This window comes from Epinephelus moara, chromosome 8, assembly GCF_006386435.1.
Source record: "Epinephelus moara isolate mb chromosome 8, YSFRI_EMoa_1.0, whole genome shotgun sequence".
In the NCBI taxonomy this organism is placed as follows: Eukaryota; Metazoa; Chordata; class Actinopteri; order Perciformes; family Serranidae; genus Epinephelus; species Epinephelus moara.
Window position 1 is genome coordinate 2,824,368 of NC_065513.1, and position 7,650 is coordinate 2,832,017.

The following is a 7,650-nucleotide window of genomic DNA, read 5'->3' on the forward strand; positions in this document are numbered from 1 at the left end:
CCCTAAAGCAGAATGGTAAAATGGTGATTCCAGAAAAGAAACAGCCCAAGTAACATACACACTGATGTATAGTTAGGTGGACAAGCTTCATTTAATGGTGAAAAAACATTTGGTTTCAGCCATATTTCACATAAATCAACCAAATTCAGGTCAGTAATCTGATATTTATTAAACTAAATTTGAAGGTCTTCTTGGGGCCACAGTTTTCATTAGTATGCCAGTCTAGCAGTAGAGGACGTATTTATTGGAACAAGATTTCTTCTACTATTATTAGTACACAATCTTGGTGGTCTCGCAACAGTGTGCTAGACATTAACCAAGTTAGTGGACATCAAATCCATGCTGACTATTAACTCTCTAATCACCTGCAAGTCTTTTATGTCCCTAAGATGCATAAAAATGAAACGCATTACATTAGACTCATTTTATTCCTGTAGCTATTGAATGATTAATCTCAACATGCTTACCTGCTCTTTATCTCGCCAAAAACTACACTTTATTTGGCTATTTATTTAAGGTATGACTTAGCCCTCCATTGTTGGCTATAGCCTGTGGATAGCAATGTGGGTCAGTTACTTTGTCCAACACTTTGGTCCAGACTGAAATATCCTGACAACTATTGTATGGATTAAATGTGGATTTTTTTCATGTTTTGACCTCCATATATGATTTACTATTCTACATGATCAATATGAGGTCACTTCCTGTAATTTGAGTGTCAAAAGTACCTTCAAAAGTGACTTTGTCTTGTCTCTTATGGCTGGAAACCACTTACATTAGACCAAAAAAAAAAACACAGGAACATTTGATGGGGCATCTTGTTACAGTTTCTGTCTTCATCTAACCTACCCTTCAAGTCTCCTGTGTTGCAGGTCCCTGTCATGACCACCAGAGAGCAGACACAAGCTATAGCTTTGACTGAGCACTGACAAGCAGAGGGAGAACATCCACGTTTCAGTGTGTTTATTTCACATCCTTGGGCTTTGCTCATCAGATCAGTTTAAATAACTAACCCTCCAAGCATCCACATCTCTCTCATGAATAAAGCTGTGGCCCTTAGTGGTCCCGGCACTGTCTCTTGGCAACGCTACACTGCTCTCTGAAGCTTAATACACAGTCACTCACGCAGACACACACACATGAAAACCCACAAGCACACACACCGGATGGGTAATAGTTGTGGGTCACAACAGAAACATCATTAGATATCCAGCTGTCTGCCACTTTCTTGGATTCTAAATTGGACGAGTGGGTGAGAGTGATACAGCACAGCCGAATAATGACTCAATTGCATATTGTCTGATCTGTTAAAAAAAACCCTTGGTGTCTTCTCACCTTTAAGTGTCTGCTGGAAGTGAAGGCAGACAGACTTAAAATACCGCAGGATTCAAGTCGACTCTGGGCTGAATCGCTTGACTTGGGGGGGGGGGGGGGGGGGGCGTTGAGGGCCCACTTTCTCACAGAACTAAGAGTTTAACAGAGTAAGTTTCACACGAAGGCAAGACAGAGTATTTACTCTGCTGATGAATTTGTGGTTAATTGTGAGTGTTGGTGTGTATGACTATGTGAGGGGAATGTTAATGTGTACCCTTGGGTAGGGCTGATAGAGAGGGAGACATCCCTCATTAAAGTAATTAGACCTGCAGGAGAGGATCCCCCGGCCCAGGAATAGATATGCACATGTACACACCACACACACAACTGTGAGGACCTCTCACACTCCAGACACATGCATGCAGCCACAAAAACACACCAATGCATGCACACAGTAAACTACACACAGACACACACAAACTCAACACAACCTAATTCAGCTCTAATTCTAAAAATGGAGCTTTGCCTCAGACCCTTGCACATTAATCCTTCGATATACCTGATGCAAAAATATACACAGAGTTTTGTCAAATATTAAATACATAATAACCTGATAACGACCACAACCTCTTAACGCTGTATTACATACAGGTGCCACGTACGTGCCTGCACCATGGAAACAATGCCAATGAAAAGTCAGTTACAAACACTTACAGTTTTAAACACTTGGTTAATGTTGTGAGGTGGTTGCAGTTTGGTTAGGTTTGGTACAGAATGTAAGTACATCATAACATAAGTAAGTAGGCTAGGTATTTTTAAAAACTCAATGTTGATTTTTGATTTCACACAGCAGCAGTCTCCTGTGTTGTTTAACCAACCGTCCACCCCACCATCCCACCCTTTGCAGACTTAATCACTCTCAAACTACCTAATGTGTGATGCTGTCCAGGGAATTAATGTGTCCACCATGAAAAACGATCCTAATTGACTTTCCATTGGCACTGTTTATAGTGCCTACACCTAGTTTACTGACAGCCTGTCCATGGGCCCTCCTAAGGTGATTCTTTAGTATAATGATATGTAAATCAACTGCTGTATTTGTTGTTTAAGTGGTTTACTCATACGACAGCCTTCCAAAGCTACTCTCCTCATGGTGCCTTTACTGTGTACCATTTCTTTTTTTTCTTCTTTTTTTTAATTTATTTATTTATTTATTTGAACATGTAAAAAAAAAATTAAAAAAAATAAAAATAAAAATAAGCAATTGATTAAAACAATTAGAAAGAGAAGAAAACAATATATTCACATCTCATTTACATGTTCAAAAGGAGTAGGAAGAAGTATAAACTTATCTGGTCCTACCCCTTGTTCACTCAATATTCATATCAATAATAATAATAATACTGTTATAACAACAACAAACAACAACAACAACAACGACTACAATAATGACAATGACATACGACAACAACAGTAACAACGCAAACAACATATAGATACACTCACTTACATATAACATATTAATTATGACTGTTGTAATCCCTCCTCCCTGTATTTAGTGGAAACCAGCTGTTAGAGCTAGAGAAGTTGACCGGTTTGACCTGAATCCATACTGACTGTCCGAGAGTAATTTGTGTGTATCTATGAAACTGTCTAATCTGTTGTTGAAGAGTTTTTCTAGAATTTTTGAAAATTGTGGGAGAAGAGAAACAGGCCTGTAGTTTGTGAAGATGTGCTTATCTCCAGTTTTGTACAATGGGATGACTTTGGCTATTTTCATGCTGTCAGGAAATTGACCTGTTTGGAAAGACAAATTGAAAATGTGGTTTAGCGGTTTGGATATCCCATCTATTACCATTCTGACTAGTTTGGTATCAATGTCATTATAATCAGTGGATACTTTATTTTTGCATTTCTTGACAATGTCTATAATCTCTTTTTCTTCTACCGGTTTGAGATACATTGAACTTGGGTTTATTGCTATAAGAGTATCACTATTGTTGTTCACTGGAGCTGGAATTGTTTTAGCTAAATTGGGTCCTACATTTACAAAAAAGTGATTGAAGTTTTTGACCACCTCATCCATGTTATTGATCTCCCTGTCATTATCAATAAAGTAGCTTGGATATTTAGATTGTTTTGAGCCATTTCTAATTATGCCATTTAATATATTCCATATTCCCTTGATATCCTTCTTATTCTTGTCTAGTAGTGTATTATAATATTCCCTCTTACAGATTCTCGTGATGTTGGTTAACTTGTTTGTGTATATCTTATACTTATCTTCTGCTTCTTTGGTTCTATGTTTAACAAATTCTCTGTATAGTGTATTTTTTTTATTGCAGGCATTCTGTAAACCCTTGGTGATCCACTGCTTATCTCTATACTTTTGTTTTCTGTAGTAACGTTTAATTGTACAATTTTTATCATATAACTGTTTGAATATTCTTAAAAATTCATCATAAGCTTTGTCAGTATCCACTTCATTATGCACTGATTCCCAGTTCTGAGCTAATAGATCATTTTTTAAAGCAATCATGGCTTCGTCCGTCCTAACCCGTCTGTAATGTGATTTATTGTCCTGCTGTTTTTTTGTGTAGTTGCTCTTGTATACTGTAAAAACTGGAAGGTGGTCGCTGATTTCATTTATTAATAGCTCGCTTACTGTATCATTATCAGTGTCATTTGTAAATATATTGTCAATTAATGTAGCACTATGAGAAGTTATCCGGCTTGGTTTGGTGATTTTGGGATGTAGACCAATGCTGTACAGTGTGTTGATGAATTGTTCTGTCTTTATATTACTATTGGGATTTAGTAAGTCAATATTGAAGTCACCACAGACAAACATAACTTTATGGCTCGTTTTAGAAAAGTGTTCCTCCATCCAGTTTTTAAATACAGTATATCAATATCAGATCCTGGTGTTCTGTATATGCAACTCACAATGAGATTTTTCTTTTTTTCCACACATATTTCTATTGTGACACTTTCAAGAACATTATCCACCACTGTTGACAGTTTTTTCACCGCCTTATAATTGCAGCTCATATCAACAAACAAGGCTACACCACCACCGTTTTTGTTTTTTCTGTTCATACAAATCAAATCATATCCTTCAATTTCACAGTCCATGCCTTTTTCATTGTTGAACCAAGTTTCAGATATTGCAATTATATTGAATGGCCGTGTGAAGTGACTTAAATAATCTTTAATGTTGTAGAAATTGACAACCACCAACAAAGACACAACCACCACAGCAGGCTCAATAAACACTTCTGCCAGAGAAACAAAAAATCAATAAACAGTTATAACTCACCTATGAAGCGTTATCTTAATCCACAGATCAATATCATGTAGACCAAACCACAGTTTACACAGCTTCATTTCTCACACATTGCAAATGGTCCACATGATCTAAATCCAGTGACAGATGTAGTTGAAACACATCATCACATCCACAGATATCCCATTGCATTTCTTCAAATGGTCATAATTTTCCACATATTATTCTTTATTTCTCCCATTCTGCATGTAAACACACCAACTGACATATCTCTAAATGGAGGTGAGCTCCTGGCCTTTCCATTGACACCTCACTTGAGCCAACAGGAGCTTCCAGTGCTGTTGCTATGGCCTCAATAGCCAACCAGAGCCTAAGCTGAAGGAACAAATTTCCGGTAGTTTAGAGGTATTTAAAGAGCCAGCAATTGATCCACCCGACCCGAGGCTTATGGTTCTTGTAGTCAATGACACTCCTCACATCCAGAAGAGAGCGGTTAGTGTCATCATAGAGTGTTACTGATGTAGAGAAATGATAAACAAATGGCTCCTGTGTTGTCTTTAGGGAAAAAAGTCAGTTTTTTCAATTAAGGTTTTCTAGAAGTGTGTTTCTATACAATAAGCTGGTAATAAGTTGATTAGTTTTTCCTCTCATAATCATACATTCAGTACATTGTTTTACCCTCTTTTTACCTGGACAACATCTCAGAAAAACATGTTAAGTGTTTATTTTCTGTGATATTGTAACCTACTTTGAATTTGAGCTAGTTGTGCCTTCATGATATGGTCCAACAACAATTTTTATTTCAATGTGTTGAAACTTGTATGACTCAATGTCTGAAGCACTTACAGTGATTCTGACTGTGGGGGAAAAAAATTCTGTATTATGTTTCAAATGAGACTATGCATACACATGTACAAAAAAATGGAACAAGAACAGCTTTCAGTTTACTTGGGCCATGACTCGGATAGGGGTTTAAGGTGAATATTAGGACCTTAAAGAGGCTTAAACATACAGTAATGCTTGCCACAATGTAATGTAATGTTTAGAGGTTGTGGTCATTTCACATATTTCTTTGGCACCAGGCTGTTTGTGAATACTGTATGTTAGTATTAAAGGATTATTCTGGATTATTACATGATATTTCTTATTTACTGTAGGTCCGATTATCTTGCTGCATGCATTTTTGACCCAGCAGACTTTGATCTAGTGATAGTTTTTTCCCCAAATCTCATTATTTAATTTTGTGAATACAATATTCTTAGAACTGATAGAAATAATGACATGATGATAAAAAATAAAATGCAAATGCATTAACTAGAATTATGAAGCTGACAATCCAGCACCTCACACTGCACAGGTTTAGTGCAGGGGAAAAACTACACAAAAAAATTGCCTACCTCATGGGAGATACAGTATGGATAGCATTATACACCTCTTTAACAGTTGTAGCAGAATTCATTCATCATTCAGAATTTATTTCCCACTCTACGGGAAAAACAAATGTGGCAAAATGCATACAGACTGAATTTTCAATCTTTTTTTTTAATGCATGGTTTTGTAATCATTGTGGTGACATATATCATTGTCTAGTTGCCTAAATCAGGCTTAGTAATTTCTGATGCTAAACCAGTTTACTAGTTACGGGAGCTATCATCAATCAAGCTTGACTAAGCATGCAAGATGGAGCTAAAACCGTAGCACCAGTCCCAGAATTCTCCCGGAACGACATCTCCTTTTGTGATGATCACACCAAGCCAGGAGTCATTCAGGTGTACACAAACTCCGCCACCCCCACCCCTCCATCCACAACCTGCGAAATGTCTCTATAGCAGCCATCCTTTTGGGGGCACGGTCGCATTCCCTAAACAACATGCTATTCATGCAGACGCTCACCCTTGCCTCAGACCCGCACCAATTCATCAATCTGAGCATCCCATATCTTCAATCGGCGACTCTCGCTTTCCTGTTTTTCATCTTCATCGCTTCATCCTCTTGAGGGTCGCGGGGGGGCTGGAGCCTATCCCAGCTGACATCGGGCGAGAGGCAGGGTACACCCTGGACAGGTTGCCAGACTATCGCAGGGCTGACACATAGAGACAAACAACCATTCATGCTCACATTCACACCTACGGACAATTTAGAGTTATCAATTAACCTAGTCCCCAATCTGCATGTCTTTGGACTGTGGGAGGAAGCCGGATTGCCCGGAGAGAACCCACGCTGACACGGGGAGAACATGCAAACTCCGCACAGAAGGGCTCCCACGCCCGGGATCGAACCGGCAACCCTCTTGCTGTGAGGCGAGAGTGCTAACCACCACATCACCGTGCCGCCTGCTTTCCTGTTTTTAATTCTAGAAATTCTGACAATTGGCTCCAGCCTCCGACCTTCTTTCGACTGTTTTACTTGGGCTGTCTCTTCGCATTGAGCCACCTTAATCGCTTATAGGCAGAAAATTCTTGACCACATTAAAATTGCAGGGCGCTGTCTTCTTTAGTGAACATCAAACATATACGTTACGCTCCCAATGACATCCGAAACACCCATGCGCTCTTGAAGCTTTTCTTGGGGGCTCTATCTGAAGCTGAGCTCATGAAGAGACAACTCCCCCACTCAGTCTCACTCCCTGGATCCCTCCTGCATTCCTCCCTTCGACCCAACACATCCATAGATGCATAGACCGCGGAACCAGGGGGGCCATGGCCCGGGTAACTTTTGTACTCTGACATAGAGGGCTGCATTGGGATTGCGGGACCCAAAGCAAATATCGCGGGAGCAGGCGGTTTGAACTTTGCTGCGGGTGGGAATGGGTGGCTAAAAAAAAAAAAACACTGCGGGATCGGGATGTAGCCTATTTTTTTTTTTTTTTTTTTTTTTTTTAAATGGTGTAATAGTCATTTTGATCCACACTCCACCAGTTGGTGGCGGTAATGGACCAATTCGCTGTTTGCCAACCACCATTAAACAGTAGAAGAAGAAGAAAAAGAAGAAGAAGAAGAAGAAGATGTAACCTAGCGACAGGATGTCAACACAGGAACTTGGTGCACATG